The sequence below is a fragment of the Phoenix dactylifera genome, chromosome 4, assembly GCF_051530095.1.
Source record: "Phoenix dactylifera cultivar Ajwa chromosome 4, Ajwa_hap1_PhDact_Kaust_v1.1, whole genome shotgun sequence".
In the NCBI taxonomy this organism is placed as follows: Eukaryota; Viridiplantae; Streptophyta; class Magnoliopsida; order Arecales; family Arecaceae; genus Phoenix; species Phoenix dactylifera.
In genome coordinates, this window is record NC_143193.1 from 35,614,148 (window position 1) to 35,640,080 (window position 25,933).

Consider the following 25,933-nt stretch of genomic DNA (forward strand, 5'->3'; position numbering starts at 1 on the left):
CGAAGAGGAAAAGCCAAAAGCCAAAAAATTAAAAATAAATGTTATCAAAAAAGAAAAAAGCGGGCAAAAAATAAAAGGGGTGCAACACGAGGACTTCCCAGGGCGTCACCCATCCTAGTACTACTCTCGCCCAAGCACGCTTAACTGCGGAGTTCTGATGGGATCCGGTGCATTAGTGCTGGTATGATCGCACCCATGATATGCCCTTCGAAACTCCCTTTTATGACAAAGCAGCAGACCTCGACGGCCCGAGACATTCGCGCTGCCGGGGCCGTTCTGGCGTAGGATTCAACGCGCTGGTCCCGCTATGCGGCATGGCACCGCCAGTCTCCGGACCCAGTTTATTGTCGGGGGAAAAAAATTATCCGAAGAGGAAAAGCCAAAAGCCAAAAAATTAAAAATAAATATTATCAAAAAATAAAAAAGCGGGCAAAAAATAAAAAGGGTGCAACATGAGGACTTCCCAGGGGGTCACCCATCCTAGTACTACTCTCGCCCAAGCACGCTTAACTGCGGAGTTCTGATAGGATCCGGTGCATTAGTGCTGGTATGATCGCACCCAAGACATGCCCTTCGAAACTCCCTTTTATGACAAAGTAGCAGACCTCGACGGCCCGAGACATTCGCGCTGCCGGGGCCGTTCTGGCGTAGGATTCAACACGCTGATCCGCTATGCGGCATGGCACCGCCAGTCTCCGGACTCAGTTTATTTTCGGGGGAAAAAAATTATCCGAAGAGGAAAAGCCAAAAGCCGAAAAATAAAAAATAAATGTTATCAAAAAATAAAAAAGCGGGCAAAAAATAAAAGGGGTGCAACACGAGGACTTCCCAGGGGGTCACCCATCCTAGTACTACTCTCGCCCAAGCACGCTTAACTGCGGAGTTCTGATGGGATCCGGTGCATTAGTGCTGGTATGATCGCACCCATGACATGCCCTTCGAAACTCCCTTTTATGACAAAGCAGCAGACCTCGACGGCCCGAGACATTCGCGCTGCCGGGGCCGTTCTGGCGTAGGATTCAACGCGCTGTTCCGCTATGCGGCATGGCACCGCCAGTCTCCGGACTCAATTTATTTTCGGGGGAAAAAAATTATCCGAAGAGGAAAAGCCAAAAGCCGAAAAATAAAAAATAAATGTTATCAAAAAATAAAAAAGCGGGCAAAAAATAAAAGGGGTGCAACACGAGGACTTCCCAGGGGGTCACCCATCCTAGTACTACTCTCGCCCAAGCACGCTTAACTGCGGAGTTCTGATGGGATCCGGTGCATTAGTGCTGGTATGATCGCACCCATGACATGCCCTTCGAAACTCCCTTTTATGACAAAGCAGCAGACCTCGACGGCCCGAGACATTCGCGCTGCCGGGGCCGTTCTGGCGTAGGATTCAACGCGCTGTTCCGCTATGCGGCATGGCACCGCCAGTCTCCGGACTCAGTTTATTTTCGGGGGGAAAAAATTATCCGAAGAGGAAAAGCCAAAAGCCAAAAAATTAAAAATAAATATTATCAAAAAATAAAAAAGCAGGCAAAAAATAAAAAGGGTGCAACACGAGGACTTCCCAGGGGGTCACCCATCCTAGTACTTCTCTCGCCCAAGCACGCCTAACTGCGGAGTTATGATGGGATCCGGTGCATTAGTGCTGGTATGATCGCACCCATGACATGCCCTTCGAAACTCCCTTTTATGACAAAGCAGCAGACCGCGACGGCCCGAGACATTCGCGCTGCCGGGGCCGTTCTGGCGTAGGATTCAACGCGCTGTTCCGCTATGCGGCATGGCACCGCGAGTCTCCGGACTCAGTTTATTTTCGGGGGAAAAAAATTATCCGAAGAGGAAAAGCCAAAAGCCGAAAAATTAAAAATAAATATTATCAAAAAATAAAAAAGCGGGCAAAAAATAAAAGGGGTGCAACACGAGGACTTCCCAGGGGGTCACCCATCCTAGTACTACTCTCGCCCAAGCACGCTTAACTGCGGAGTTCTGATGGGATCCGGTGCATTAGTGCTGGTATGATCGCACCCATGACATGCCCATCGAAACTCCCTTTTATGACAAAGCAGCAGACCTCGACGGCCCGAGACATTCGCGCCGCCGGGGCCGTTCTGGCGTAGGATTCAACGCGCTATTCCCGCTATGCGGCATGGCACCGCCAGTCTCCGGACTCAGTTTATTTTCGGGGGAAAAAAATTATCCGAAGAGGAAAAGCCGAAAGCCGAAAAATTAAAAATAAATATTATCAAAAAATAAAAAAGTGGAGAAAAAAATAAAAAGGGTGCAACACGAGGACTTCCCAGGGGGTCACCCATCCTAGTACTACTCTCGCCCAAGCACGCCTAACTGCGGAGTTCTGATGGGATCCGGTGCATTAGTGCTGGTATGATCGCACCCATGACATGCCCTTCGAAACTCCCTTTTATGACAAAGCAGCAGACCTCGACGGCCCGAGACATTCGCGCTGCCGGGGCCGTTCTGGCGTAGGATTCAACGCGCTGTTCCGCTATGCGGCATGGCACCGCGAGTCTCCGGACTCAGTTTATTTTCGGGGGAAAAAAATTATACGAAGAGGAAAAGCCAAAAGCCGAAAAATTAAAAATAAATATTATCAAAAAATAAAAAAGCGGGCAAAAAATAAAAGGGGTGCAACACGAGGACTTCCCAGGGGGTCACCCATCCTAGTACTACTCACGCCCAAGCACGCTTAACTGCGGAGTTCTGATGGGATCCGGTGCATTAGTGCTGGTATGACCGCACCCATGACATGCCCATCGAAACACCCTTTCATGACAAAGCAGCAGACCTCGACGGCCCGAGACATTCGCGCTGCCGGGGCCGTTCTGGCGTAGGATTCAATGCGCTGTTCCGCTATGCGGCATGGCACCGCGAGTCTCCGGACTCAGTTTATTTTCGAGGGAAAAAAATTATCCGAAGAGGAAAAGCCAAAAGCCAAAAAATTAAAAATAAATGTTATCAAAAATGAAAAAAGCGGGCAAAAAATAAAAGGGGTGCAACACGAGGACTTCCCAGGGGGTCACCCATCCTAGTACTACTCTCGCCCAAGCACGCTTAACTGCGGAGTTCTGATGGGATCCGGTGCATTAGTGCTGGTATGATCGCACCCATGATATGCCCTTCGAAACTCCCTTTTATGACAAAGCAGCAGACCTCGACGGCCCGAGACATTCGCGCTGCCGGGGCCGTTCTGGCGTAGGATTCAACGCGCTGGTCCCGCTATGCGGCATGGCACCGCCAGTCTCCGGACCCAGTTTATTGTCGGGGGAAAAAAATTATCCGAAGAGGAAAAGCCAAAAGCCAAAAAATTAAAAATAAATATTATCAAAAAATAAAAAAGCGGGCAAAAAATAAAAAGGGTGCAACATGAGGACTTCCCAGGGGGTCACCCATCCTAGTACTACTCTCGCCCAAGCACGCTTAACTGCGGAGTTCTGATAGGATCCGGTGCATTAGTGCTGGTATGATCGCACCCAAGACATGCCCTTCGAAACTCCCTTTTATGACAAAGTAGCAGACCTCGACGGCCCGAGACATTCGCGCTGCCGGGGCCGTTCTGGCGTAGGATTCAACACGCTGTTCCGCTATGCGGCATGGCACCGCCAGTCTCCGGACTCAGTTTATTTTCGGGGGAAAAAAATTATCCGAAGAGGAAAAGCCAAAAGCCGAAAAATAAAAAATAAATGTTATCAAAAAATAAAAAAGCGGGCAAAAAATAAAAGGGGTGCAACACGAGGACTTCCCAGGGGGTCACCCATCCTAGTACTACTCTCGCCCAAGCACGCTTAACTGCGGAGTTCTGATGGGATCCGGTGCATTAGTGCTGGTATGATCGCACCCATGACATGCCCTTCGAAACTCCCTTTTATGACAAAGCAGCAGACCTCGACGGCCCGAGACATTCGCGCTGCCGGGGCCGTTCTGGCGTAGGATTCAACGCGCTGTTCCGCTATGCGGCATGGCACCGCCAGTCTCCGGACTCAATTTATTTTCGGGGGAAAAAAATTATCCGAAGAGGAAAAGCCAAAAGCCGAAAAATAAAAAATAAATGTTATCAAAAAATAAAAAAGCGGGCAAAAAATAAAAGGGGTGCAACACGAGGACTTCCCAGGGGGTCACCCATCCTAGTACTACTCTCGCCCAAGCACGCTTAACTGCGGAGTTCTGATGGGATCCGGTGCATTAGTGCTGGTATTATCGCACCCATGACATGCCCTTCGAAACTCCCTTTTATGACAAAGCAGCAGACCTCGACGGCCCGAGACATTCGCGCTGCCGGGGCCGTTCTGGCGTAGGATTCAACGCGCTGTTCCGCTATGCGGCATGGCACCGCCAGTCTCCGGACTCAGTTTATTTTCGGGGGGAAAAAATTATCCGAAGAGGAAAAGCCAAAAGCCAAAAAATTAAAAATAAATATTATCAAAAAATAAAAAAGCAGGCAAAAAATAAAAAGGGTGCAACACGAGGACTTCCCAGGGGGTCACCCATCCTAGTACTTCTCTCGCCCAAGCACGCCTAACTGCGGAGTTATGATGGGATCCGGTGCATTAGTGCTGGTATGATCGCACCCATGACATGCCCTTCGAAACTCCCTTTTATGACAGAGCAGCAGACCGCGACGGCCCGAGACATTCGCGCTGCCGGGGCCGTTCTGGCGTAGGATTCAACGCGCTGTTCCGCTATGCGGCATGGCACCGCGAGTCTCCGGACTCAGTTTATTTTCGGGGGAAAAAAATTATCCGAAGAGGAAAAGCCAAAAGCCGAAAAATTAAAAATAAATATTATCAAAAAATAAAAAAGCGGGCAAAAAATAAAAGGGGTGCAACACGAGGACTTCCCAGGGGGTCACCCATCCTAGTACTACTCTCGCCCAAGCACGCTTAACTGCGGAGTTCTGATGGGATCCGGTGCATTAGTGCTGGTATGATCGCACCCATGACATGCCCATCGAAACTCCCTTTTATGACAAAGCAGCAGACCTCGACGGCCCGAGACATTCGCGCCGCCGGGGCCGTTCTGGCGTAGGATTCAACGCGCTATTCCCGCTATGCGGCATGGCACCGCCAGTCTCCGGACTCAGTTTATTTTCGGGGGAAAAAAATTATCCGAAGAGGAAAAGCCGAAAGCCGAAAAATTAAAAATAAATATTATCAAAAAATAAAAAAGTGGAGAAAAAAATAAAAAGGGTGCAACACGAGGACTTCCCAGGGGGTCACCCATCCTAGTACTACTCTCGCCCAAGCACGCCTAACTGCGGAGTTCTGATGGGATCCGGTGCATTAGTGCTGGTATGATCGCACCCATGACATGCCCTTCGAAACTCCCTTTTATGACAAAGCAGCAGACCTCGACGGCCCGAGACATTCGCGCTGCCGGGGCCGTTCTGGCGTAGGATTCAACGCGCTGTTCCGCTTTGCGGCATGGCACCGCGAGTCTCCGGACTCAGTTTATTTTCGGGGGAAAAAAATTATCCGAAGAGGAAAAGCCAAAAGCCGAAAAATTAAAAATAAATATTATCAAAAAATAAAAAAGCGGGCAAAAAATAAAAGGGGTGCAACACGAGGACTTCCCAGGGGGTCACCCATCCTAGTACTACTCACGCCCAAGCACGCTTAACTGCGGAGTTCTGATGGGATCCGGTGCATTAGTGCTGGTATGACCGCACCCATGACATGCCCATCGAAACACCCTTTCATGACAAAGCAGCAGACCTCGACGGCCCGAGACATTCGCGCTGCCGGGGCCGTTCTGGCGTAGGATTCAATGCGCTGTTCCGCTATGCGGCATGGCACCGCGAGTCTCCGGACTCAGTTTATTTTCGAGGGAAAAAAATTATCCGAAGAGGAAAAGCCAAAAGCCAAAAAATTAAAAATAAATGTTATCAAAAAAGAAAAAAGCGGGCAAAAAATAAAAGGGGTGCAACACGAGGACTTCCCAGGGGGTCACCCATCCTAGTACTACTCTCGCCCAAGCACGCTTAACTGCGGAGTTCTGATGGGATCCGGTGCATTAGTGCTGGTATGATCGCACCCATGATATGCCCTTCGAAACTCCCTTTTATGACAAGGCAGCAGACCTCGACGGCCCGAGACATTCGCGCTGCCGGGGCCGTTCTGGCGTAGGATTCAACGCGCTGGTCCCGCTATGCGGCATGGCACCGCCAGTCTCCGGACCCAGTTTATTGTCGGGGGAAAAAAATTATCCGAAGAGGAAAAGCCAAAAGCCAAAAAATTAAAAATAAATATTATCAAAAAATAAAAAAGCGGGCAAAAAATAAAAAGGGTGCAACATGAGGACTTCCCAGGGGGTCACCCATCCTAGTACTACTCTCGCCCAAGCACGCTTAACTGCGGAGTTCTGATAGGATCCGGTGCATTAGTGCTGGTATGATCGCACCCAAGACATGCCCTTCGAAACTCCCTTTTATGACAAAGTAGCAGACCTCGACGGCCCGAGACATTCGCGCTGCCGGGGCCGTTCTGGCGTAGGATTCAACACGCTGATCCGCTATGCGGCATGGCACCGCCAGTCTCCGGACTCAGTTTATTTTCGGGGGAAAAAAATTATCCGAAGAGGAAAAGCCAAAAGCCGAAAAATAAAAAATAAATGTTATCAAAAAATAAAAAAGCGGGCAAAAAATAAAAGGGGTGCAACACGAGGACTTCCCAGGGGGTCACCCATCCTAGTACTACTCTCGCCCAAGCACGCTTAACTGCGGAGTTCTGATGGGATCCGGTGCATTAGTGCTGGTATGATCGCACCCATGACATGCCCTTCGAAACTCCCTTTTATGACAAAGCAGCAGACCTCGACGGCCCGAGACATTCGCGCTGCCGGGGCCGTTCTGGCGTAGGATTCAACGCGCTGTTCCGCTATGCGGCATGGCACCGCCAGTCTCCGGACTCAATTTATTTTCGGGGGAAAAAAATTATCCGAAGAGGAAAAGCCAAAAGCCGAAAAATAAAAAATAAATGTTATCAAAAAATAAAAAAGCGGGCAAAAAATAAAAGGGGTGCAACACGAGGACTTCCCAGGGGGTCACCCATCCTAGTACTACTCTCGCCCAAGCACGCTTAACTGCGGAGTTCTGATGGGATCCGGTGCATTAGTGCTGGTATGATCGCACCCATGACATGCCCTTCGAAACTCCCTTTTATGACAAAGCAGCAGACCTCGACGGCCCAAGACATTCGCGCTGCCGGGGCCGTTCTGGCGTAGGATTCAACGCGCTGTTCCGCTATGCGGCATGGCACCGCCAGTCTCCGGACTCAGTTTATTTTCGGGGGGAAAAAATTATCCGAAGAGGAAAAGCCAAAAGCCAAAAAATTAAAAATAAATATTATCAAAAAATAAAAAAGCAGGCAAAAAATAAAAAGGGTGCAACACGAGGACTTCCCAGGGGGTCACCCATCCTAGTACTTCTCTCGCCCAAGCACGCCTAACTGCGGAGTTATGATGGGATCCGGTGCATTAGTGCTGGTATGATCGCACCCATGACATGCCCTTCGAAACTCCCTTTTATGACAAAGCAGCAGACCGCGACGGCCCGAGACATTCGCGCTGCCGGGGCCGTTCTGGCGTAGGATTCAACGCGCTGTTCCGCTATGCGGCATGGCACCGCGAGTCTCCGGACTCAGTTTATTTTCGGGGGAAAAAAATTATCCGAAGAGGAAAAGCCAAAAGCCGAAAAATTAAAAATAAATATTATCAAAAAATAAAAAAGCGGGCAAAAAATAAAAGGGGTGCAACACGAGGACTTCCCAGGGGGTCACCCATCCTAGTACTACTCTCGCCCAAGCACGCTTAACTGCGGAGTTCTGATGGGATCCGGTGCATTAGTGCTGGTATGATCGCACCCATGACATGCCCATCGAAACTCCCTTTTATGACAAAGCAGCAGACCTCGACGGCCCGAGACATTCGCGCCGCCGGGGCCGTTCTGGCGTAGGATTCAACGCGCTATTCCCGCTATGCGGCATGGCACCGCCAGTCTCCGGACTCAGTTTATTTTCGGGGGAAAAAAATTATCCGAAGAGGAAAAGCCGAAAGCCGAAAAATTAAAAATAAATATTATCAAAAAATAAAAAAGTGGAGAAAAAAATAAAAAGGGTGCAACACGAGGACTTCCCAGGGGGTCACCCATCCTAGTACTACTCTCGCCCAAGCACGCCTAACTGCGGAGTTCTGATGGGATCCGGTGCATTAGTGCTGGTATGATCGCACCCATGACATGCCCTTCGAAACTCCCTTTTATGACAAAGCAGCAGACCTCGACGGCCCGAGACATTCGCGCTGCCGGGGCCGTTCTGGCGTAGGATTCAACGCGCTGTTCCGCTATGCGGCATGGCACCGCGAGTCTCCGGACTCAGTTTATTTTCGGGGGAAAAAAATTATCCGAAGAGGAAAAGCCAAAAGCCGAAAAATTAAAAATAAATATTATCAAAAAATAAAAAAGCGGGCAAAAAATAAAAGGGGTGCAACACGAGGACTTCCCAGGGGGTCACCCATCCTAGTACTACTCACGCCCAAGCACGCTTAACTGCGGAGTTCTGATGGGATCCGGTGCATTAGTGCTGGTATGACCGCACCCATGACATGCCCATCGAAACACCCTTTCATGACAAAGCAGCAGACCTCGACGGCCCGAGACATTCGCGCTGCCGGGGCCGTTCTGGCGTAGGATTCAATGCGCTGTTCCGCTATGCGGCATGGCACCGCGAGTCTCCGGACTCAGTTTATTTTCGAGGGAAAAAAATTATCCGAAGAGGAAAAGCCAAAAGCCAAAAAATTAAAAATAAATGTTATCAAAAAAGAAAAAAGCGGGCAAAAAATAAAAGGGGTGCAACACGAGGACTTCCCAGGGGGTCACCCATCCTAGTACTACTCTCGCCCAAGCACGCTTAACTGCGGAGTTCTGATGGGATCCGGTGCATTAGTGCTGGTATGATCGCACCCATGATATGCCCTTCGAAACTCCCTTTTATGACAAAGCAGCAGACCTCGACGGCCCGAGACATTCGCGCTGCCGGGGCCGTTCTGGCGTAGGATTCAACGCGCTGGTCCCGCTATGCGGCATGGCACCGCCAGTCTCCGGACCCAGTTTATTGTCGGGGGAAAAAAATTATCCGAAGAGGAAAAGCCAAAAGCCAAAAAATTAAAAATAAATATTATCAAAAAATAAAAAAGCGGGCAAAAAATAAAAAGGGTGCAACATGAGGACTTCCCAGGGGGTCACCCATCCTAGTACTACTCTCGCCCAAGCACGCTTAACTGCGGAGTTCTGATAGGATCCGGTGCATTAGTGCTGGTATGATCGCACCCAAGACATGCCCTTCGAAACTCCCTTTTATGACAAAGTAGCAGACCTCGACGGCCCGAGACATTCGCGCTGCCGGGGCCGTTCTGGCGTAGGATTCAACACGCTGTTCCGCTATGCGGCATGGCACCGCCAGTCTCCGGACTCAGTTTATTTTCGGGGGAAAAAAATTATCCGAAGAGGAAAAGCCAAAAGCCGAAAAATAAAAAATAAATGTTATCAAAAAATAAAAAAGCGGGCAAAAAATAAAAGGGGTGCAACACGAGGACTTCCCAGGGGGTCACCCATCCTAGTACTACTCTCGCCCAAGCACGCTTAACTGCGGAGTTCTGATGGGATCCGGTGCATTAGTGCTGGTATGATCGCACCCATGACATGCCCTTCGAAACTCCCTTTTATGACAAAGCAGCAGACCTCGACGGCCCGAGACATTCGCGCTGCCGGGGCCGTTCTGGCGTAGGATTCAACGCGCTGTTCCGCTATGCGGCATGGCACCGCCAGTCTCCGGACTCAATTTATTTTCGGGGGAAAAAAATTATCCGAAGAGGAAAAGCCAAAAGCCGAAAAATAAAAAATAAATGTTATCAAAAAATAAAAAAGCGGGCAAAAAATAAAAGGGGTGCAACACGAGGACTTCCCAGGGGGTCACCCATCCTAGTACTACTCTCGCCCAAGCACGCTTAACTGCGGAGTTCTGATGGGATCCGGTGCATTAGTGCTGGTATGATCGCACCCATGACATGCCCTTCGAAACTCCCTTTTATGACAAAGCAGCAGACCTCGACGGCCCGAGACATTCGCGCTGCCGGGGCCGTTCTGGCGTAGGATTCAACGCGCTGTTCCGCTATGCGGCATGGCACCGCCAGTCTCCGGACTCAGTTTATTTTCGGGGGGAAAAAATTATCCGAAGAGGAAAAGCCAAAAGCCAAAAAATTAAAAATAAATATTATCAAAAAATAAAAAAGCAGGCAAAAAATAAAAAGGGTGCAACACGAGGACTTCCCAGGGGGTCACCCATCCTAGTACTTCTCTCGCCCAAGCACGCCTAACTGCGGAGTTATGATGGGATCCGGTGCATTAGTGCTGGTATGATCGCACCCATGACATGCCCTTCGAAACTCCCTTTTATGACAAAGCAGCAGACCGCGACGGCCCGAGACATTCGCGCTGCCGGGGCCGTTCTGGCGTAGGATTCAACGCGCTGTTCCGCTATGCGGCATGGCACCGCGAGTCTCCGGACTCAGTTTATTTTCGGGGGAAAAAAATTATCCGAAGAGGAAAAGCCAAAAGCCGAAAAATTAAAAATAAATATTATCAAAAAATAAAAAAGCGGGCAAAAAATAAAAGGGGTGCAACACGAGGACTTCCCAGGGGGTCACCCATCCTAGTACTACTCTCGCCCAAGCACGCTTAACTGCGGAGTTCTGATGGGATCCGGTGCATTAGTGCTGGTATGATCGCACCCATGACATGCCCATCGAAACTCCCTTTTATGACAAAGCAGCAGACCTCGACGGCCCGAGACATTCGCGCCGCCGGGGCCGTTCTGGCGTAGGATTCAACGCGCTATTCCCGCTATGCGGCATGGCACCGCCAGTCTCCGGACTCAGTTTATTTTCGGGGGAAAAAAATTATCCGAAGAGGAAAAGCCGAAAGCCGAAAAATTAAAAATAAATATTATCAAAAAATAAAAAAGTGGAGAAAAAAATAAAAAGGGTGCAACACGAGGACTTCCCAGGGGGTCACCCATCCTAGTACTACTCTCGCCCAAGCACGCCTAACTGCGGAGTTCTGATGGGATCCGGTGCATTAGTGCTGGTATGATCGCACCCATGACATGCCCTTCGAAACTCCCTTTTATGACAAAGCAGCAGACCTCGACGGCCCGAGACATTCGCGCTGCCGGGGCCGTTCTGGCGTAGGATTCAACGCGCTGTTCCGCTATGCGGCATGGCACCGCGAGTCTCCGGACTCAGTTTATTTTCGGGGGAAAAAAATTATCCGAAGAGGAAAAGCCAAAAGCCGAAAAATTAAAAATAAATATTATCAAAAAATAAAAAAGCGGGCAAAAAATAAAAGGGGTGCAACACGAGGACTTCCCAGGGGGTCACCCATCCTAGTACTACTCACGCCCAAGCACGCTTAACTGCGGAGTTCTGATGGGATCCGGTGCATTAGTGCTGGTATGACCGCACCCATGACATGCCCATCGAAACACCCTTTCATGACAAAGCAGCAGACCTCGACGGCCCGAGACATTCGCGCTGCCGGGGCCGTTCTGGCGTAGGATTCAATGCGCTGTTCCGCTATGCGGCATGGCACCGCGAGTCTCCGGACTCAGTTTATTTTCGAGGGAAAAAAATTATCCGAAGAGGAAAAGCCAAAAGCCAAAAAATTAAAAATAAATGTTATCAAAAAAGAAAAAAGCGGGCAAAAAATAAAAGGGGTGCAACACGAGGACTTCCCAGGGGGTCACCCATCCTAGTACTACTCTCGCCCAAGCACGCTTAACTGCGGAGTTCTGATGGGATCCGGTGCATTAGTGCTGGTATGATCGCACCCATGATATGCCCTTCGAAACTCCCTTTTATGACAAAGCAGCAGACCTCGACGGCCCGAGACATTCGCGCTGCCGGGGCCGTTCTGGCGTAGGATTCAACGCGCTGGTCCCGCTATGCGGCATGGCACCGCCAGTCTCCGGACCCAGTTTATTGTCGGGGGAAAAAAATTATCCGAAGAGGAAAAGCCAAAAGCCAAAAAATTAAAAATAAATATTATCAAAAAATAAAAAAGCGGGCAAAAAATAAAAAGGGTGCAACATGAGGACTTCCCAGGGGGTCACCCATCCTAGTACTACTCTCGCCCAAGCACGCTTAACTGCGGAGTTCTGATAGGATCCGGTGCATTAGTGCTGGTATGATCGCACCCAAGACATGCCCTTCGAAACTCCCTTTTATGACAAAGTAGCAGACCTCGACGGCCCGAGACATTCGCGCTGCCGGGGCCGTTCTGGCGTAGGATTCAACACGCTGTTCCGCTATGCGGCATGGCACCGCCAGTCTCCGGACTCAGTTTATTTTCGGGGGAAAAAAATTATCCGAAGAGGAAAAGCCAAAAGCCGAAAAATAAAAAATAAATGTTATCAAAAAATAAAAAAGCGGGCAAAAAATAAAAGGGGTGCAACACGAGGACTTCCCAGGGGGTCACCCATCCTAGTACTACTCTCGCCCAAGCACGCTTAACTGCGGAGTTCTGATGGGATCCGGTGCATTAGTGCTGGTATGATCGCACCCATGACATGCCCTTCGAAACTCCCTTTTATGACAAAGCAGCAGACCTCGACGGCCCGAGACATTCGCGCTGCCGGGGCCGTTCTGGCGTAGGATTCAACGCGCTGTTCCGCTATGCGGCATGGCACCGCCAGTCTCCGGACTCAATTTATTTTCGGGGGAAAAAAATTATCCGAAGAGGAAAAGCCAAAAGCCGAAAAATAAAAAATAAATGTTATCAAAAAATAAAAAAGCGGGCAAAAAATAAAAGGGGTGCAACACGAGGACTTCCCAGGGGGTCACCCATCCTAGTACTACTCTCGCCCAAGCACGCTTAACTGCGGAGTTCTGATGGGATCCGGTGCATTAGTGCTGGTATGATCGCACCCATGACATGCCCTTCGAAACTCCCTTTTATGACAAAGCAGCAGACCTCGACGGCCCGAGACATTCGCGCTGCCGGGGCCGTTCTGGCGTAGGATTCAACGCGCTGTTCCGCTATGCGGCATGGCACCGCCAGTCTCCGGACTCAGTTTATTTTCGGGGGGAAAAAATTATCCGAAGAGGAAAAGCCAAAAGCCAAAAAATTAAAAATAAATATTATCAAAAAATAAAAAAGCAGGCAAAAAATAAAAAGGGTGCAACACGAGGACTTCCCAGGGGGTCACCCATCCTAGTACTTCTCTCGCCCAAGCACGCCTAACTGCGGAGTTATGATGGGATCCGGTGCATTAGTGCTGGTATGATCGCACCCATGACATGCCCTTCGAAACTCCCTTTTATGACAAAGCAGCAGACCGCGACGGCCCGAGACATTCGCGCTGCCGGGGCCGTTCTGGCGTAGGATTCAACACGCTGTTCCGCTATGCGGCATGGCACCGCGAGTCTCCGGACTCAGTTTATTTTCGGGGGAAAAAAATTATCCGAAGAGGAAAAGCCAAAAGCCGAAAAATTAAAAATAAATATTATCAAAAAATAAAAAAGCGGGCAAAAAATAAAAGGGGTGCAACACGAGGACTTCCCAGGGGGTCACCCATCCTAGTACTACTCTCGCCCAAGCACGCTTAACTGCGGAGTTCTGATGGGATCCGGTGCATTAGTGCTGGTATGATCGCACCCATGACATGCCCATCGAAACTCCCTTTTATGACAAAGCAGCAGACCTCGACGGCCCGAGACATTCGCGCCGCCGGGGCCGTTCTGGCGTAGGATTCAACGCGCTATTCCCGCTATGCGGCATGGCACCGCCAGTCTCCGGACTCAGTTTATTTTCGGGGGAAAAAAATTATCCGAAGAGGAAAAGCCGAAAGCCGAAAAATTAAAAATAAATATTATCAAAAAATAAAAAAGTGGAGAAAAAAATAAAAAGGGTGCAACACGAGGACTTCCCAGGGGGTCACCCATCCTAGTACTACTCTCGCCCAAGCACGCCTAACTGCGGAGTTCTGATGGGATCCGGTGCATTAGTGCTGGTATGATCGCACCCATGACATGCCCTTCGAAACTCCCTTTTATGACAAAGCAGCAGACCTCGACGGCCCGAGACATTCGCGCTGCCGGGGCCGTTCTGGCGTAGGATTCAACGCGCTGTTCCGCTATGCGGCATGGCACCGCGAGTCTCCGGACTCAGTTTATTTTCGGGGGAAAAAAATTATCCGAAGAGGAAAAGCCAAAAGCCGAAAAATTAAAAATAAATATTATCAAAAAATAAAAAAGCGGGCAAAAAATAAAAGGGGTGCAACACGAGGACTTCCCAGGGGGTCACCCATCCTAGTACTACTCACGCCCAAGCACGCTTAACTGCGGAGTTCTGATGGGATCCGGTGCATTAGTGCTGGTATGACCGCACCCATGACATGCCCATCGAAACACCCTTTCATGACAAAGCAGCAGACCTCGACGGCCCGAGACATTCGCGCTGCCGGGGCCGTTCTGGCGTAGGATTCAATGCGCTGTTCCGCTATGCGGCATGGCACCGCGAGTCTCCGGACTCAGTTTATTTTCGAGGGAAAAAAATTATCCGAAGAGGAAAAGCCAAAAGCCAAAAAATTAAAAATAAATGTTATCAAAAAAGAAAAAAGCGGGCAAAAAATAAAAGGGGTGCAACACGAGGACTTCCCAGGGGGTCACCCATCCTAGTACTACTCTCGCCCAAGCACGCTTAACTGCGGAGTTCTGATGGGATCCGGTGCATTAGTGCTGGTATGATCGCACCCATGATATGCCCTTCGAAACTCCCTTTTATGACAAAGCAGCAGACCTCGACGGCCCGAGACATTCGCGCTGCCGGGGCCGTTCTGGCGTAGGATTCAACGCGCTGGTCCCGCTATGCGGCATGGCACCGCCAGTCTCCGGACCCAGTTTATTGTCGGGGGAAAAAAATTATCCGAAGAGGAAAAGCCAAAAGCCAAAAAATTAAAAATAAATATTATCAAAAAATAAAAAAGCGGGCAAAAAATAAAAAGGGTGCAACATGAGGACTTCCCAGGGGGTCACCCATCCTAGTACTACTCTCGCCCAAGCACGCTTAACTGCGGAGTTCTGATAGGATCCGGTGCATTAGTGCTGGTATGATCGCACCCAAGACATGCCCTTCGAAACTCCCTTTTATGACAAAGTAGCAGACCTCGACGGCCCGAGACATTCGCGCTGCCGGGGCCGTTCTGGCGTAGGATTCAACACGCTGTTCCGCTATGCGGCATGGCACCGCCAGTCTCCGGACTCAGTTTATTTTCGGGGGAAAAAAATTATCCGAAGAGGAAAAGCCAAAAGCCGAAAAATAAAAAATAAATGTTATCAAAAAATAAAAAAGCGGGCAAAAAATAAAAGGGGTGCAACACGAGGACTTCCCAGGGGGTCACCCATCCTAGTACTACTCTCGCCCAAGCACGCTTAACTGCGGAGTTCTGATGGGATCCGGTGCATTAGTGCTGGTATGATCGCACCCATGACATGCCCTTCGAAACTCCCTTTTATGACAAAGCAGCAGACCTCGACGGCCCGAGACATTCGCGCTGCCGGGGCCGTTCTGGCGTAGGATTCAACGCGCTGTTCCGCTATGCGGCATGGCACCGCCAGTCTCCGGACTCAATTTATTTTCGGGGGAAAAAAATTATCCGAAGAGGAAAAGCCAAAAGCCGAAAAATAAAAAATAAATGTTATCAAAAAATAAAAAAGCGGGCAAAAAATAAAAGGGGTGCAACACGAGGACTTCCCAGGGGGTCACCCATCCTAGTACTACTCTCGCCCAAGCACGCTTAACTGCGGAGTTCTGATGGGATCCGGTGCATTAGTGCTGGTATGATCGCACCCATGACATGCCCTTCGAAACTCCCTTTTATGACAAAGCAGCAGACCTCGACGGCCCGAGACATTCGCGCTGCCGGGGCCGTTCTGGCGTAGGATTCAACGCGCTGTTCCGCTATGCGGCATGGCACCGCCAGTCTCCGGACTCAGTTTATTTTCGGGGGGAAAAAATTATCCGAAGAGAAAAAGCCAAAAGCCAAAAAATTAAAAATAAATATTATCAAAAAATAAAAAAGCAGGCAAAAAATAAAAAGGGTGCAACACGAGGACTTCCCAGGGGGTCACCCATCCTAGTACTTCTCTCGCCCAAGCACGCCTAACTGCGGAGTTATGATGGGATCCGGTGCATTAGTGCTGGTATGATCGCACCCATGACATGCCCTTCGAAACTCCCTTTTATGACAAAGCAGCAGACCGCGACGGCCCGAGACATTCGCGCTGCCGGGGCCGTTCTGGCGTAGGATTCAACGCGCTGTTCCGCTATGCGGCATGGCACCGCGAGTCTCCGGACTCAGTTTATTTTCGGGGGAAAAAAATTATCCGAAGAGGAAAAGCCAAAAGCCGAAAAATTAAAAATAAATATTATCAAAAAATAAAAAAGCGGGCAAAAAATAAAAGGGGTGCAACACGAGGACTTCCCAGGGGGTCACCCATCCTAGTACTACTCTCGCCCAAGCACGCTTAACTGCGGAGTTCTGATGGGATCCGGTGCATTAGTGCTGGTATGATCGCACCCATGACATGCCCATCGAAACTCCCTTTTATGACAAAGCAGCAGACCTCGACGGCCCGAGACATTCGCGCCGCCGGGGCCGTTCTGGCGTAGGATTCAACGCGCTATTCCCGCTATGCGGCATGGCACCGCCAGTCTCCGGACTCAGTTTATTTTCGGGGGAAAAAAATTATCCGAAGAGGAAAAGCCAAAAGCCGAAAAATTAAAAATAAATATTATCAAAAAATAAAAAAGTGGAGAAAAAAATAAAAAGGGTGCAACACGAGGACTTCCCAGGGGGTCACCCATCCTAGTACTACTCTCGCCCAAGCACGCTTAACTGCGGAGTTCTGATGGGATCCGGTGCATTAGTGCTGGTATGATCGCACCCATGACATGCCCTTCGAAACTCCCTTTTATGACAAAGCAGCAGACCTCGACGGCCCGAGACATTCGCGCTGCCGGAGCCGTTCTGGCGTAGGATTCAACGCGCTGTTCCGCTATGCGGCATGGCACCGCGAGTCTCCGGACTCAGTTTATTTTCGGGGGAAAAAAATTATCCGAAGAGGAAAAGCCAAAAGCCGAAAAATTAAAAATAAATATTATCAAAAAATAAAAAAGCGGGCAAAAAATAAAAGGGGTGCAACACGAGGACTTCCCAGGGGGTCACCCATCCTAGTACTACTCACGCCCAAGCACGCTTAACTGCGGAGTTCTGATGGGATCCGGTGCATTAGTGCTGGTATGACCGCACCCATGACATGCCCATCGAAACACCCTTTCATGACAAAGCAGCAGACCTCGACGGCCCGAGACATTCGCGCTGCCGGGGCCGTTCTGGCGTAGGATTCAATGCGCTGTTCCGCTATGCGGCATGGCACCGCGAGTCTCCGGACTCAGTTTATTTTCGAGGGAAAAAAATTATCCGAAGAGGAAAAGCCAAAAGCCAAAAAATTAAAAATAAATGTTATCAAAAAAGAAAAAAGCGGGCAAAAAATAAAAGGGGTGCAACACGAGGACTTCCCAGGGGGTCACCCATCCTAGTACTACTCTCGCCCAAGCACGCTTAACTGCGGAGTTCTGATGGGATCCGGTGCATTAGTGCTGGTATGATCGCACCCATGATATGCCCTTCGAAACTCCCTTTTATGACAAAGCAGCAGACCTCGACGGCCCGAGACATTCGCGCTGCCGGGGCCGTTCTGGCGTAGGATTCAACGCGCTGGTCCCGCTATGCGGCATGGCACCGCCAGTCTCCGGACCCAGTTTATTGTCGGGGGAAAAAAATTATCCGAAGAGGAAAAGCCAAAAGCCAAAAAATTAAAAATAAATATTATCAAAAAATAAAAAAGCGGGCAAAAAATAAAAAGGGTGCAACATGAGGACTTCCCAGGGGGTCACCCATCCTAGTGCTACTCTCGCCCAAGCACGCTTAACTGCGGAGTTCTGATAGGATCCGGTGCATTAGTGCTGGTATGATCGCACCCAAGACATGCCCTTCGAAACTCCCTTTTATGACAAAGTAGCAGACCTCGACGGCCCGAGACATTCGCGCTGCCGGGGCCGTTCTGGCGTAGGATTCAACACGCTGTTCCGCTATGCGGCATGGCACCGCCAGTCTCCGGACTCAGTTTATTTTCGGGGGAAAAAAATTATCCGAAGAGGAAAAGCCAAAAGCCGAAAAATAAAAAATAAATGTTATCAAAAAATAAAAAAGCGGGCAAAAAATAAAAGGGGTGCAACACGAGGACTTCCCAGGGGGTCACCCATCCTAGTACTACTCTCGCCCAAGCACGCTTAACTGCGGAGTTCTGATGGGATCCGGTGCATTAGTGCTGGTATGATCGCACCCATGACATGCCCTTCGAAACTCCCTTTTATGACAAAGCAGCAGACCTCGACGGCCCGAGACATTCGCGCTGCCGGGGCCGTTCTGGCGTAGGATTCAACGCGCTGTTCCGCTATGCGGCATGGCACCGCCAGTCTCCGGACTCAATTTATTTTCGGGGGAAAAAAATTATCCGAAGAGGAAAAGCCAAAAGCCGAAAAATAAAAAATAAATGTTATCAAAAAATAAAAAAGCGGGCAAAAAATAAAAGGGGTGCAACACGAGGACTTCCCAGGGGGTCACCCATCCTAGAACTACTCTCGCCCAAGCACGCTTAACTGCGGAGTTCTGATGGGATCCGGTGCATTAGTGCTGGTATGATCGCACCCATGACATGCCCTTCGAAACTCCCTTTTATGACAAAGCAGCAGACCTCGACGGCCCGAGACATTCGCGCTGCCGGGGCCGTTCTGGCGTAGGATTCAACGCGCTGTTCCGCTATGCGGCATGGCACCGCCAGTCTCCGGACTCAGTTTATTTTCGGGGGGAAAAAATTATCCGAAGAGGAAAAGCCAAAAGCCAAAAAATTAAAAATAAATATTATCAAAAAATAAAAAAGCAGGCAAAAAATAAAAAGGGTGCAACACGAGGGCTTCCCAGGGGGTCACCCATCCTAGTACTTCTCTCGCCCAAGCACGCCTAACTGCGGAGTTATGATGGGATCCGGTGCATTAGTGCTGGTATGATCGCACCCATGACATGCCCTTCGAAACTCCCTTTTATGACAAAGCAGCAGACCGCGACGGCCCGAGACATTCGCGCTGCCGGGGCCGTTCTGGCGTAGGATTCAACGCGCTGTTCCGCTATGCGGCATGGCACCGCGAGTCTCCGGACTCAGTTTATTTTCGGAGGAAAAAAATTATCCGAAGAGGAAAAGCCAAAAGCCGAAAAATTAAAAATAAATATTATCAAAAAATAAAAAAGCGGGCAAAAAATAAAAGGGGTGCAACACGAGGACTTCCCAGGGGGTCACCCATCCTAGTACTACTCTCGCCCAAGCACGCTTAACTGCGGAGTTCTGATGGGATCCGGTGCATTAGTGCTGGTATGATCGCACTCATGACATGCCCATCGAAACTCCCTTTTATGACAAAGCAGCAGACCTCGACGGCCCGAGACATTCGCGCCGCCGGGGCCGTTCTGGCGTAGGATTCAACGCGCTATTCCCGCTATGCGGCATGGCACCGCCAGTCTCCGGACTCAGTTTATTTTCGGGGGAAAAAAATTATCCGAAGAGGAAAAGCCAAAAGCCGAAAAATTAAAAATAAATATTATCAAAAAATAAAAAAGTGGAGAAAAAAATAAAAAGGGTGCAACACGAGGACTTCCCAGGGGGTCACCCATCCTAATACTACTCTCGCCCAAGCACGCTTAACTGCGGAGTTCTGATGGGATCCGGTGCATTAGTGCTGGTATGATCGCACCCATGACATGCCCTTCGAAACTCCCTTTTATGACAAAGCAGCAGACCTCGACGGCCCGAGACATTCGCGCTGCCGGGGCCGTTCTGGCGTAGGATTCAACGCGCTGTTCCGCTATGCGGCATGGCACCGCGAGTCTCCGGACTCAGTTTATTTTCGGGGGAAAAAAATTATCCGAAGAGGAAAAGCCAAAAGCCGAAAAATTAAAAATAAATATTATCAAAAAATAAAAAAGCGGGCAAAAAATAAAAGGGGTGCAACACGAGGACTTCCCAGGGGGTCACCCATCCTAGTACTACTCACGCCCAAGCACGCTTAACTGCGGAGTTCTGATGGGATCCGGTGCATTAGTGCTGGTATGACCGCACCCATGACATGCCCATCGAAACACCCTTTCATGACAAAGCAGCAGACCTCGACGGCCCGAGACATTCGCGCTGCCGGGGCCGTTCTGGCGTAGGATTCAATGCGCTGTTCCGCTATGCGGCATGGCACCGCGAGTCTCCGGACTCAGTTTATTTTCGAGGGAAAAAAATTATCCGAAGAGGAAAAGCCAAAAGCCAAAAAATTAAAAATAAATGTTATCAAAAAAGAAAAAAGCGGGCAAAAAATAAAAGGGGTGCAACACGAGGACTTCCCAGGGGGTCACCCATCCTAGTACTACTCTCGCCCAAGCACGCTTAACTGCGGAGTTCTGATGGGATCCGGTGCATTAGTGCTGGTATGATCGCACCCATGATATGCCCTTCGAAACTCCCTTTTATGACAAAGCAGCAGACCTCGACGGCCCGAGACATTCGCGCTGCCGGGGCCGTTCTGGCGTAGGATTCAACGCGCTGGTCCCGCTATGCGGCATGGCACCGCCAGTCTCCGGACCCAGTTTATTGTCGGGGGAAAAAAATTATCCGAAGAGGAAAAGCCAAAAGCCAAAAAATTAAAAATAAATATTATCAAAAAATAAAAAAGCGGGCAAAAAATAAAAAGGGTGCAACATGAGGACTTCCCAGGGGGTCACCCATCCTAGTACTACTCTCGCCCAAGCACGCTTAACTGCGGAGTTCTGATAGGATCCGGTGCATTAGTGCTGGTATGATCGCACCCAAGACATGCCTTTCGAAACTCCCTTTTATGACAAAGTAGCAGACGTCGACGGCCCGAGACATTCGCGCTGCCGGGGCCGTTCAGGCGTAGGATTCAACACGCTGTTCCGCTATGCGGCATGGCACCGCCAGTCTCCGGACTCAGTTTATTTTCGGGGGAAAAAAATTATCCGAAGAGGAAAAGCCAAAAGCCGAAAAATAAAAAATAAATGTTATCAAAAAATAAAAAAGCGGGCAAAAAATAAAAGGGGTGCAACACGAGGACTTCCCAGGGGGTCACCCATCCTAGTACTACTCTCGCCCAAGCACGCTTAACTGCGGAGTTCTGATGGGATCCGGTGCATTAGTGCTGGTATGATCGCACCCATGACATGCCCTTCGAAACTCCCTTTTATGACAAAGCAGCAGACCTCGACGGCCCGAGACATTCGCGCTGCCGGGGCCCTTCTGGCGTAGGACTCAACGCGCTGTTCCGCTATGCGGCATGGCACCGCCAGTCTCCGGACTCAATTTATTTTCGGGGGAAAAAAATTATCCGAAGAGGAAAAGCCAAAAGCCGAAAAATAAAAAATAAATGTTATCAAAAAATAAAAAAGCGGGCAAAAAATAAAAGGGGTGCAACACGAGGACTTCCCAGGGGGTCACCCATCCTAGTACTACTCTCGCCCAAGCACGCTTAACTGCGGAGTTCTGATGGGATCCGGTGCATTAGTGCTGGTATGATCGCACCCATGACATGCCCTTCGAAACTCCCTTTTATGACAAAGCAGCAGACCTCGACGGCCCGAGACATTCGCGCTGCCGGGGCCGTTCTGGCGTAGGATTCAACGCGCTGTTCCGCTATGCGGCATGGCACCGCCAGTCTCCGGACTCAGTTTATTTTCGGGGGGAAAAAATTATCCGAAGAGGAAAAGCCAAAAGCCAAAAAATTAAAAATAAATATTATCAAAAAATAAAAAAGCAGGCAAAAAATAAAAAGGGTGCAACACGAGGACTTCCCAGGGGGTCACCCATCCTAGTACTTCTCTCGCCCAAGCACGCCTAACTGCGGAGTTATGATGGGATCCGGTGCATTAGTGCTGGTATGATCGCACCCATGACATGCCCTTCGAAACTCCCTTTTATGACAAAGCAGCAGACCGCGACGGCCCGAGACATTCGCGCTGCCGGGGCCGTTCTGGCGTAGGATTCAACACGCTGTTCCGCTATGCGGCATGGCACCGCGAGTCTCCGGACTCAGTTTATTTTCGGGGGAAAAAAATTATCCGAAGAGGAAAAGCCAAAAGCCGAAAAATTAAAAATAAATATTATCAAAAAATAAAAAAGCGGGCAAAAAATAAAAGGGGTGCAACACGAGGACTTCCCAGGGGGTCACCCATCCTAGTACTACTCTCGCCCAAGCACGCTTAACTGCGGAGTTCTGATGGGATCCGGTGCATTAGTGCTGGTATGATCGCACCCATGACATGCCCATCGAAACTCCCTTTTATGACAAAGCAGCAGACCTCGACGGCCCGAGACATTCGCGCCGCCGGGGCCGTTCTGGCGTAGGATTCAACGCGCTATTCCCGCTATGCGGCATGGCACCGCCAGTCTCCGGACTCAGTTTATTTTCGGGGGAAAAAAATTATCCGAAGAGGAAAAGCCAAAAGCCGAAAAATTAAAAATAAATATTATCAAAAAATAAAAAAGTGGAGAAAAAAATAAAAAGGGTGCAACACGAGGACTTCCCAGGGGGTCACCCATCCTAGTACTACTCTCGCCCAAGCACGCCTAACTGCGGAGTTCTGATGGGATCCGGTGCATTAGTGCTGGTATGATCGCACCCATGACATGCCCTTCGAAACTCCCTTTTATGACAAAGCAGCAGACCTCGACGGCCCGAGACATTCGCGCTGCCGGGGCCGTTCTGGCGTAGGATTCAACGCGCTGTTCCGCTATGCGGCATGGCACCGCGAGTCTCCGGACTCAGTTTATTTTCGGGGGAAAAAAATTATCCGAAGAGGAAAAGCCAAAAGCCGAAAAATTAAAAATAAATATTATCAAAAAATAAAAAAGCGGGCAAAAAATAAAAGGGGTGCAACACGAGGACTTCCCAGGGGGTCACCCATCCTAGTACTACTCACGCCCAAGCACGCTTAACTGCGGAGTTCTGATGGGATCCGGTGCATTAGTGCTGGTATGACCGCACCCATGACATGCCAATCGAAACACCCTTTCATGACAAAGCAGCAGACCTCGACGGCCCGAGACATTCGCGCTGCCGGGGCCGTTCTGGCGTAGGATTCAATGCGCTGTTCCGCTATGCGGCATGGCACCGCGAGTCTCCGGACTCAGTTTATTTTCGAGGGAAAAAAATTATCCGAAGAGGAAAAGCCAAAAGCCAAAAAATTAAAAATAAATGTTATCAAAAAAGAAAAAAGCGGGCAAAAAATAAAAGGGGTGCAACACGAGGACTTCCCAGGGGGTCACCCATCCTAGTACTACTCTCGCCCAAGCACGCTTAACTGCGGAGTTCTGATGGGATCCGGTGCATTAGTGCTGGTATGATCGCACCCATGATATGCCCTTCGAAACTCCCTTTTATGACAAAGCAGCAGACCTCGACGGCCCGAGACATTCGCGCTGCCGGGGCCGTTCTGGCGTAGGATTCAACGCGCTGGTCCCGCTATGCGGCATGGCACCGCCAGTCTCCGGACCCAGTTTATTGTCGGGGGAAAAAAATTATCCGAAGAGGAAAAGCCAAAAGCCAAAAAATTAAAAATAAATATTATCAAAAAATAAAAAAGCGGGCAAAAAATAAAAAGGGTGCAACATGAGGACTTCCCAGGGGGTCACCCATCCTAGTACTACTCTCGCCCAAGCACGCTTAACTGCGGAGTTCTGATAGGATCCGGTGCATTAGTGCTAGTATGATCGCACCCAAGACATGCCCTTCGAAACTCCCTTTTATGACAAAGTAGCAGACCTCGACGGCCCGAGACATTCGCGCTGCCGGGGCCGTTCTGGCGTAGGATTCAACACGCTGTTCCGCTATGCGGCATGGCACCGCCAGTCTCCGGACTCAGTTTATTTTCGGGGGAAAAAAATTATCCGAAGAGGAAAAGCCAAAAGCCGAAAAATAAAAAATAAATGTTATCAAAAAATAAAAAAGCGGGCAAAAAATAAAAGGGGTGCAACACGAGGACTTCCCAGGGGGTCACCCATCCTAGTACTACTCTCGCCCAAGCACGCTTAACTGCGGAGTTCTGATGGGATCCGGTGCATTAGTGCTGGTATGATCGCACCCATGACATGCCCTTCGAAACTCCCTTTTATGACAAAGCAGCAGACCTCGACGGCCCGAGACATTCGCGCTGCCGGGGCCGTTCTGGCGTAGGATTCAACGCGCTGTTCCGCTATGCGGCATGGCACCGCCAGTCTCCGGACTCAATTTATTTTCGGGGGAAAAAAATTATCCGAAGAGGAAAAGCCAAAAGCCGAAAAATAAAAAATAAATGTTATCAAAAAATAAAAAAGCGGGCAAAAAATAAAAGGGGTGCAACACGAGGACTTCCCAGGGGGTCACCCATCCTAGTACTACTCTCGCCCAAGCACGCTTAACTGCGGAGTTCTGATGGGATCCGGTGCATTAGTGCTGGTATGATCGCACCCATGACATGCCCTTCGAAACTCCCTTTTATGACAAAGCAGCAGACCTCGACGGCCCGAGACATTCGCGCTGCCGGGGCCGTTCTGGCGTAGGATTCAACGCGCTGTTCCGCTATGCGGCATGGCACCGCCAGTCTCCGGACTCAGTTTATTTTCGGGGGGAAAAAATTATCCGAAGAGGAAAAGCCAAAAGCCAAAAAATTAAAAATAAATATTATCAAAAAATAAAAAAGCAGGCAAAAAATAAAAAGGGTGCAACACGAGGACTTCCCAGGGGGTCACCCATCCTAGTACTTCTCTCGCCCAAGCACGCCTAACTGCGGAGTTATGATGGGATCCGGTGCATTAGTGCTGGTATGATCGCACCCATGACATGCCCTTCGAAACTCCCTTTTATGACAAAGCAGCAGACCGCGACGGCCCGAGACATTCGCGCTGCCGGGGCCGTTCTGGCGTAGGATTCAACGCGCTGTTCCGCTATGCGGCATGGCACCGCGAGTCTCCGGACTCAGTTTATTTTCGGGGGAAAAAAATTATCCGAAGAGGAAAAGCCAAAAGCCGAAAAATTAAAAATAAATATTATCAAAAAATAAAAAAGCGGGCAAAAAATAAAAGGGGTGCAACACGAGGACTTCCCAGGGGGTCACCCATCCTAGTACTACTCTCGCCCAAGCACGCTTAACTGCGGAGTTCTGATGGGATCCGGTGCATTAGTGCTGGTATGATCGCACCCATGACATGCCCATCGAAACTCCCTTTTATGACAAAGCAGCAGACCTCGACGGCCCGAGACATTCGCGCCGCCGGGGCCGTTCTGGCGTAGGATTCAACGCGCTATTCCCGCTATGCGGCATGGCACCGCCAGTCTCCGGACTCAGTTTATTTTCGGGGGAAAAAAATTATCCGAAGAGGAAAAGCCAAAAGCCGAAAAATTAAAAATAAATATTATCAAAAAATAAAAAAGTGGAGAAAAAAATAAAAAGGGTGCAACACGAGGACTTCCCAGGGGGTCACCCATCCTAGTACTACTCTCGCCCAAGCACGCTTAACTGCGGAGTTCTGATGGGATCCGGTGCATTAGTGCTGGTATGATCGCACCCATGACATGCCCTTCGAAACTCCCTTTTATGACAAAGCAGCAGACCTCGACGGCCCGAGACATTCGCGCTGCCGGAGCCGTTCTGGCGTAGGATTCAACGCGCTGTTCCGCTATGCGGCATGGCACCGCGAGTCTCCGGACTCAGTTTATTTTCGGGAGAAA

General features: G+C 49.7%; 61 non-coding genes and 10 pseudogenes across 61 annotated transcripts; all 71 read right to left on the reverse strand.

Moving 5' to 3' along the window:
• Positions 1 to 76: 76 nt before the first annotated feature.
• On the reverse strand, positions 77 to 195 carry LOC149758334 (5S ribosomal RNA). Its single transcript, XR_016404946.1, has one exon. It is a non-coding gene; the product is annotated as a 5S ribosomal RNA (ribosomal RNA).
• Positions 196 to 442: 247 nt separating this feature from the next.
• LOC149758335 (5S ribosomal RNA) lies at positions 443 to 561 on the reverse strand. Its single transcript, XR_016407267.1, has one exon. It is a non-coding gene; the product is annotated as a 5S ribosomal RNA (ribosomal RNA).
• Positions 562 to 807: 246 nt separating this feature from the next.
• LOC149758336 (5S ribosomal RNA) lies at positions 808 to 926 on the reverse strand. The gene has a single exon (XR_016407649.1). It is a non-coding gene; the product is annotated as a 5S ribosomal RNA (ribosomal RNA).
• Positions 927 to 1,172: 246 nt separating this feature from the next.
• On the reverse strand, positions 1,173 to 1,291 carry LOC149758337 (5S ribosomal RNA). The gene has a single exon (XR_016407660.1). It is a non-coding gene; the product is annotated as a 5S ribosomal RNA (ribosomal RNA).
• A 246-nt stretch (positions 1,292 to 1,537) lies between these two features.
• LOC149758338 (5S ribosomal RNA) lies at positions 1,538 to 1,656 on the reverse strand (annotated as a pseudogene).
• Positions 1,657 to 1,902: 246 nt separating this feature from the next.
• On the reverse strand, positions 1,903 to 2,021 carry LOC149758339 (5S ribosomal RNA). The gene has a single exon (XR_016407671.1). It is a non-coding gene; the product is annotated as a 5S ribosomal RNA (ribosomal RNA).
• A 248-nt stretch (positions 2,022 to 2,269) lies between these two features.
• LOC149758340 (5S ribosomal RNA) lies at positions 2,270 to 2,388 on the reverse strand. Its single transcript, XR_016404097.1, has one exon. It is a non-coding gene; the product is annotated as a 5S ribosomal RNA (ribosomal RNA).
• A 246-nt stretch (positions 2,389 to 2,634) lies between these two features.
• On the reverse strand, positions 2,635 to 2,753 carry LOC149758341 (5S ribosomal RNA). The gene has a single exon (XR_016400668.1). It is a non-coding gene; the product is annotated as a 5S ribosomal RNA (ribosomal RNA).
• A 246-nt stretch (positions 2,754 to 2,999) lies between these two features.
• On the reverse strand, positions 3,000 to 3,118 carry LOC149758342 (5S ribosomal RNA). Its single transcript, XR_016407681.1, has one exon. It is a non-coding gene; the product is annotated as a 5S ribosomal RNA (ribosomal RNA).
• A 247-nt stretch (positions 3,119 to 3,365) lies between these two features.
• LOC149758343 (5S ribosomal RNA) lies at positions 3,366 to 3,484 on the reverse strand. The gene has a single exon (XR_016407269.1). It is a non-coding gene; the product is annotated as a 5S ribosomal RNA (ribosomal RNA).
• Positions 3,485 to 3,730: 246 nt separating this feature from the next.
• On the reverse strand, positions 3,731 to 3,849 carry LOC149758344 (5S ribosomal RNA). Its single transcript, XR_016407692.1, has one exon. It is a non-coding gene; the product is annotated as a 5S ribosomal RNA (ribosomal RNA).
• Positions 3,850 to 4,095: 246 nt separating this feature from the next.
• Positions 4,096 to 4,214, reverse strand: LOC149758345 (5S ribosomal RNA). The gene has a single exon (XR_016401015.1). It is a non-coding gene; the product is annotated as a 5S ribosomal RNA (ribosomal RNA).
• Positions 4,215 to 4,460: 246 nt separating this feature from the next.
• On the reverse strand, positions 4,461 to 4,579 carry LOC149758346 (5S ribosomal RNA; annotated as a pseudogene).
• A 246-nt stretch (positions 4,580 to 4,825) lies between these two features.
• On the reverse strand, positions 4,826 to 4,944 carry LOC149758347 (5S ribosomal RNA). The gene has a single exon (XR_016407701.1). It is a non-coding gene; the product is annotated as a 5S ribosomal RNA (ribosomal RNA).
• Positions 4,945 to 5,192: 248 nt separating this feature from the next.
• On the reverse strand, positions 5,193 to 5,311 carry LOC149758348 (5S ribosomal RNA). The gene has a single exon (XR_016404098.1). It is a non-coding gene; the product is annotated as a 5S ribosomal RNA (ribosomal RNA).
• Positions 5,312 to 5,557: 246 nt separating this feature from the next.
• On the reverse strand, positions 5,558 to 5,676 carry LOC149758349 (5S ribosomal RNA). The gene has a single exon (XR_016400669.1). It is a non-coding gene; the product is annotated as a 5S ribosomal RNA (ribosomal RNA).
• Positions 5,677 to 5,922: 246 nt separating this feature from the next.
• LOC149758350 (5S ribosomal RNA) lies at positions 5,923 to 6,041 on the reverse strand. The gene has a single exon (XR_016407711.1). It is a non-coding gene; the product is annotated as a 5S ribosomal RNA (ribosomal RNA).
• A 247-nt stretch (positions 6,042 to 6,288) lies between these two features.
• On the reverse strand, positions 6,289 to 6,407 carry LOC149758351 (5S ribosomal RNA). The gene has a single exon (XR_016407270.1). It is a non-coding gene; the product is annotated as a 5S ribosomal RNA (ribosomal RNA).
• A 246-nt stretch (positions 6,408 to 6,653) lies between these two features.
• Positions 6,654 to 6,772, reverse strand: LOC149758352 (5S ribosomal RNA). The gene has a single exon (XR_016407723.1). It is a non-coding gene; the product is annotated as a 5S ribosomal RNA (ribosomal RNA).
• Positions 6,773 to 7,018: 246 nt separating this feature from the next.
• Positions 7,019 to 7,137, reverse strand: LOC149758353 (5S ribosomal RNA). The gene has a single exon (XR_016407734.1). It is a non-coding gene; the product is annotated as a 5S ribosomal RNA (ribosomal RNA).
• A 246-nt stretch (positions 7,138 to 7,383) lies between these two features.
• LOC149758354 (5S ribosomal RNA) lies at positions 7,384 to 7,502 on the reverse strand (annotated as a pseudogene).
• Positions 7,503 to 7,748: 246 nt separating this feature from the next.
• On the reverse strand, positions 7,749 to 7,867 carry LOC149758355 (5S ribosomal RNA). Its single transcript, XR_016407744.1, has one exon. It is a non-coding gene; the product is annotated as a 5S ribosomal RNA (ribosomal RNA).
• Positions 7,868 to 8,115: 248 nt separating this feature from the next.
• Positions 8,116 to 8,234, reverse strand: LOC149758356 (5S ribosomal RNA). The gene has a single exon (XR_016404100.1). It is a non-coding gene; the product is annotated as a 5S ribosomal RNA (ribosomal RNA).
• A 246-nt stretch (positions 8,235 to 8,480) lies between these two features.
• LOC149758357 (5S ribosomal RNA) lies at positions 8,481 to 8,599 on the reverse strand. Its single transcript, XR_016400670.1, has one exon. It is a non-coding gene; the product is annotated as a 5S ribosomal RNA (ribosomal RNA).
• Positions 8,600 to 8,845: 246 nt separating this feature from the next.
• On the reverse strand, positions 8,846 to 8,964 carry LOC149758358 (5S ribosomal RNA). The gene has a single exon (XR_016407755.1). It is a non-coding gene; the product is annotated as a 5S ribosomal RNA (ribosomal RNA).
• Positions 8,965 to 9,211: 247 nt separating this feature from the next.
• LOC149758359 (5S ribosomal RNA) lies at positions 9,212 to 9,330 on the reverse strand. The gene has a single exon (XR_016407271.1). It is a non-coding gene; the product is annotated as a 5S ribosomal RNA (ribosomal RNA).
• A 246-nt stretch (positions 9,331 to 9,576) lies between these two features.
• On the reverse strand, positions 9,577 to 9,695 carry LOC149758360 (5S ribosomal RNA). The gene has a single exon (XR_016407765.1). It is a non-coding gene; the product is annotated as a 5S ribosomal RNA (ribosomal RNA).
• Positions 9,696 to 9,941: 246 nt separating this feature from the next.
• On the reverse strand, positions 9,942 to 10,060 carry LOC149758361 (5S ribosomal RNA). Its single transcript, XR_016407774.1, has one exon. It is a non-coding gene; the product is annotated as a 5S ribosomal RNA (ribosomal RNA).
• A 246-nt stretch (positions 10,061 to 10,306) lies between these two features.
• Positions 10,307 to 10,425, reverse strand: LOC149758362 (5S ribosomal RNA; annotated as a pseudogene).
• A 246-nt stretch (positions 10,426 to 10,671) lies between these two features.
• LOC149758363 (5S ribosomal RNA) lies at positions 10,672 to 10,790 on the reverse strand. The gene has a single exon (XR_016407783.1). It is a non-coding gene; the product is annotated as a 5S ribosomal RNA (ribosomal RNA).
• Positions 10,791 to 11,038: 248 nt separating this feature from the next.
• Positions 11,039 to 11,157, reverse strand: LOC149758364 (5S ribosomal RNA). Its single transcript, XR_016404101.1, has one exon. It is a non-coding gene; the product is annotated as a 5S ribosomal RNA (ribosomal RNA).
• Positions 11,158 to 11,403: 246 nt separating this feature from the next.
• On the reverse strand, positions 11,404 to 11,522 carry LOC149758365 (5S ribosomal RNA). Its single transcript, XR_016400671.1, has one exon. It is a non-coding gene; the product is annotated as a 5S ribosomal RNA (ribosomal RNA).
• A 246-nt stretch (positions 11,523 to 11,768) lies between these two features.
• LOC149758366 (5S ribosomal RNA) lies at positions 11,769 to 11,887 on the reverse strand. Its single transcript, XR_016407794.1, has one exon. It is a non-coding gene; the product is annotated as a 5S ribosomal RNA (ribosomal RNA).
• Positions 11,888 to 12,134: 247 nt separating this feature from the next.
• On the reverse strand, positions 12,135 to 12,253 carry LOC149758367 (5S ribosomal RNA). Its single transcript, XR_016407272.1, has one exon. It is a non-coding gene; the product is annotated as a 5S ribosomal RNA (ribosomal RNA).
• Positions 12,254 to 12,499: 246 nt separating this feature from the next.
• On the reverse strand, positions 12,500 to 12,618 carry LOC149758368 (5S ribosomal RNA). The gene has a single exon (XR_016407799.1). It is a non-coding gene; the product is annotated as a 5S ribosomal RNA (ribosomal RNA).
• Positions 12,619 to 12,864: 246 nt separating this feature from the next.
• Positions 12,865 to 12,983, reverse strand: LOC149758369 (5S ribosomal RNA). Its single transcript, XR_016407801.1, has one exon. It is a non-coding gene; the product is annotated as a 5S ribosomal RNA (ribosomal RNA).
• A 246-nt stretch (positions 12,984 to 13,229) lies between these two features.
• On the reverse strand, positions 13,230 to 13,348 carry LOC149758370 (5S ribosomal RNA; annotated as a pseudogene).
• A 246-nt stretch (positions 13,349 to 13,594) lies between these two features.
• On the reverse strand, positions 13,595 to 13,713 carry LOC149758371 (5S ribosomal RNA). The gene has a single exon (XR_016407811.1). It is a non-coding gene; the product is annotated as a 5S ribosomal RNA (ribosomal RNA).
• A 248-nt stretch (positions 13,714 to 13,961) lies between these two features.
• On the reverse strand, positions 13,962 to 14,080 carry LOC149758372 (5S ribosomal RNA). The gene has a single exon (XR_016404102.1). It is a non-coding gene; the product is annotated as a 5S ribosomal RNA (ribosomal RNA).
• A 246-nt stretch (positions 14,081 to 14,326) lies between these two features.
• LOC149758373 (5S ribosomal RNA) lies at positions 14,327 to 14,445 on the reverse strand. The gene has a single exon (XR_016400672.1). It is a non-coding gene; the product is annotated as a 5S ribosomal RNA (ribosomal RNA).
• Positions 14,446 to 14,691: 246 nt separating this feature from the next.
• On the reverse strand, positions 14,692 to 14,810 carry LOC149758374 (5S ribosomal RNA). Its single transcript, XR_016407822.1, has one exon. It is a non-coding gene; the product is annotated as a 5S ribosomal RNA (ribosomal RNA).
• Positions 14,811 to 15,057: 247 nt separating this feature from the next.
• On the reverse strand, positions 15,058 to 15,176 carry LOC149758375 (5S ribosomal RNA). Its single transcript, XR_016407273.1, has one exon. It is a non-coding gene; the product is annotated as a 5S ribosomal RNA (ribosomal RNA).
• A 246-nt stretch (positions 15,177 to 15,422) lies between these two features.
• Positions 15,423 to 15,541, reverse strand: LOC149758376 (5S ribosomal RNA). The gene has a single exon (XR_016407833.1). It is a non-coding gene; the product is annotated as a 5S ribosomal RNA (ribosomal RNA).
• A 246-nt stretch (positions 15,542 to 15,787) lies between these two features.
• On the reverse strand, positions 15,788 to 15,906 carry LOC149758377 (5S ribosomal RNA). The gene has a single exon (XR_016407843.1). It is a non-coding gene; the product is annotated as a 5S ribosomal RNA (ribosomal RNA).
• A 246-nt stretch (positions 15,907 to 16,152) lies between these two features.
• Positions 16,153 to 16,271, reverse strand: LOC149758378 (5S ribosomal RNA; annotated as a pseudogene).
• Positions 16,272 to 16,517: 246 nt separating this feature from the next.
• LOC149758379 (5S ribosomal RNA) lies at positions 16,518 to 16,636 on the reverse strand. The gene has a single exon (XR_016407854.1). It is a non-coding gene; the product is annotated as a 5S ribosomal RNA (ribosomal RNA).
• A 248-nt stretch (positions 16,637 to 16,884) lies between these two features.
• Positions 16,885 to 17,003, reverse strand: LOC149758380 (5S ribosomal RNA). Its single transcript, XR_016411886.1, has one exon. It is a non-coding gene; the product is annotated as a 5S ribosomal RNA (ribosomal RNA).
• Positions 17,004 to 17,249: 246 nt separating this feature from the next.
• On the reverse strand, positions 17,250 to 17,368 carry LOC149758381 (5S ribosomal RNA). The gene has a single exon (XR_016400673.1). It is a non-coding gene; the product is annotated as a 5S ribosomal RNA (ribosomal RNA).
• A 246-nt stretch (positions 17,369 to 17,614) lies between these two features.
• Positions 17,615 to 17,733, reverse strand: LOC149758382 (5S ribosomal RNA). Its single transcript, XR_016407856.1, has one exon. It is a non-coding gene; the product is annotated as a 5S ribosomal RNA (ribosomal RNA).
• Positions 17,734 to 17,980: 247 nt separating this feature from the next.
• On the reverse strand, positions 17,981 to 18,099 carry LOC149758383 (5S ribosomal RNA; annotated as a pseudogene).
• Positions 18,100 to 18,345: 246 nt separating this feature from the next.
• Positions 18,346 to 18,464, reverse strand: LOC149758384 (5S ribosomal RNA). The gene has a single exon (XR_016407867.1). It is a non-coding gene; the product is annotated as a 5S ribosomal RNA (ribosomal RNA).
• Positions 18,465 to 18,710: 246 nt separating this feature from the next.
• LOC149758385 (5S ribosomal RNA) lies at positions 18,711 to 18,829 on the reverse strand. The gene has a single exon (XR_016403396.1). It is a non-coding gene; the product is annotated as a 5S ribosomal RNA (ribosomal RNA).
• A 246-nt stretch (positions 18,830 to 19,075) lies between these two features.
• Positions 19,076 to 19,194, reverse strand: LOC149758386 (5S ribosomal RNA; annotated as a pseudogene).
• Positions 19,195 to 19,440: 246 nt separating this feature from the next.
• On the reverse strand, positions 19,441 to 19,559 carry LOC149758387 (5S ribosomal RNA). Its single transcript, XR_016401760.1, has one exon. It is a non-coding gene; the product is annotated as a 5S ribosomal RNA (ribosomal RNA).
• A 248-nt stretch (positions 19,560 to 19,807) lies between these two features.
• On the reverse strand, positions 19,808 to 19,926 carry LOC149758388 (5S ribosomal RNA). Its single transcript, XR_016401793.1, has one exon. It is a non-coding gene; the product is annotated as a 5S ribosomal RNA (ribosomal RNA).
• Positions 19,927 to 20,172: 246 nt separating this feature from the next.
• Positions 20,173 to 20,291, reverse strand: LOC149758389 (5S ribosomal RNA). Its single transcript, XR_016400674.1, has one exon. It is a non-coding gene; the product is annotated as a 5S ribosomal RNA (ribosomal RNA).
• A 246-nt stretch (positions 20,292 to 20,537) lies between these two features.
• On the reverse strand, positions 20,538 to 20,656 carry LOC149758390 (5S ribosomal RNA). Its single transcript, XR_016407878.1, has one exon. It is a non-coding gene; the product is annotated as a 5S ribosomal RNA (ribosomal RNA).
• A 247-nt stretch (positions 20,657 to 20,903) lies between these two features.
• Positions 20,904 to 21,022, reverse strand: LOC149758391 (5S ribosomal RNA). Its single transcript, XR_016407274.1, has one exon. It is a non-coding gene; the product is annotated as a 5S ribosomal RNA (ribosomal RNA).
• Positions 21,023 to 21,268: 246 nt separating this feature from the next.
• LOC149758392 (5S ribosomal RNA) lies at positions 21,269 to 21,387 on the reverse strand. The gene has a single exon (XR_016407888.1). It is a non-coding gene; the product is annotated as a 5S ribosomal RNA (ribosomal RNA).
• A 246-nt stretch (positions 21,388 to 21,633) lies between these two features.
• On the reverse strand, positions 21,634 to 21,752 carry LOC149758393 (5S ribosomal RNA). The gene has a single exon (XR_016407898.1). It is a non-coding gene; the product is annotated as a 5S ribosomal RNA (ribosomal RNA).
• A 246-nt stretch (positions 21,753 to 21,998) lies between these two features.
• On the reverse strand, positions 21,999 to 22,117 carry LOC149758394 (5S ribosomal RNA; annotated as a pseudogene).
• Positions 22,118 to 22,363: 246 nt separating this feature from the next.
• LOC149758395 (5S ribosomal RNA) lies at positions 22,364 to 22,482 on the reverse strand. Its single transcript, XR_016407907.1, has one exon. It is a non-coding gene; the product is annotated as a 5S ribosomal RNA (ribosomal RNA).
• A 248-nt stretch (positions 22,483 to 22,730) lies between these two features.
• LOC149758396 (5S ribosomal RNA) lies at positions 22,731 to 22,849 on the reverse strand. Its single transcript, XR_016404103.1, has one exon. It is a non-coding gene; the product is annotated as a 5S ribosomal RNA (ribosomal RNA).
• Positions 22,850 to 23,095: 246 nt separating this feature from the next.
• On the reverse strand, positions 23,096 to 23,214 carry LOC149758397 (5S ribosomal RNA). The gene has a single exon (XR_016400675.1). It is a non-coding gene; the product is annotated as a 5S ribosomal RNA (ribosomal RNA).
• A 246-nt stretch (positions 23,215 to 23,460) lies between these two features.
• Positions 23,461 to 23,579, reverse strand: LOC149758398 (5S ribosomal RNA). The gene has a single exon (XR_016407912.1). It is a non-coding gene; the product is annotated as a 5S ribosomal RNA (ribosomal RNA).
• A 247-nt stretch (positions 23,580 to 23,826) lies between these two features.
• Positions 23,827 to 23,945, reverse strand: LOC149758399 (5S ribosomal RNA). Its single transcript, XR_016408307.1, has one exon. It is a non-coding gene; the product is annotated as a 5S ribosomal RNA (ribosomal RNA).
• A 246-nt stretch (positions 23,946 to 24,191) lies between these two features.
• Positions 24,192 to 24,310, reverse strand: LOC149758400 (5S ribosomal RNA). Its single transcript, XR_016407914.1, has one exon. It is a non-coding gene; the product is annotated as a 5S ribosomal RNA (ribosomal RNA).
• Positions 24,311 to 24,556: 246 nt separating this feature from the next.
• Positions 24,557 to 24,675, reverse strand: LOC149758401 (5S ribosomal RNA). Its single transcript, XR_016407923.1, has one exon. It is a non-coding gene; the product is annotated as a 5S ribosomal RNA (ribosomal RNA).
• Positions 24,676 to 24,921: 246 nt separating this feature from the next.
• On the reverse strand, positions 24,922 to 25,040 carry LOC149758402 (5S ribosomal RNA; annotated as a pseudogene).
• Positions 25,041 to 25,286: 246 nt separating this feature from the next.
• On the reverse strand, positions 25,287 to 25,405 carry LOC149758403 (5S ribosomal RNA). Its single transcript, XR_016407934.1, has one exon. It is a non-coding gene; the product is annotated as a 5S ribosomal RNA (ribosomal RNA).
• Positions 25,406 to 25,653: 248 nt separating this feature from the next.
• On the reverse strand, positions 25,654 to 25,772 carry LOC149758404 (5S ribosomal RNA). The gene has a single exon (XR_016411887.1). It is a non-coding gene; the product is annotated as a 5S ribosomal RNA (ribosomal RNA).
• Positions 25,773 to 25,933: the final 161 nt, after the last annotated feature.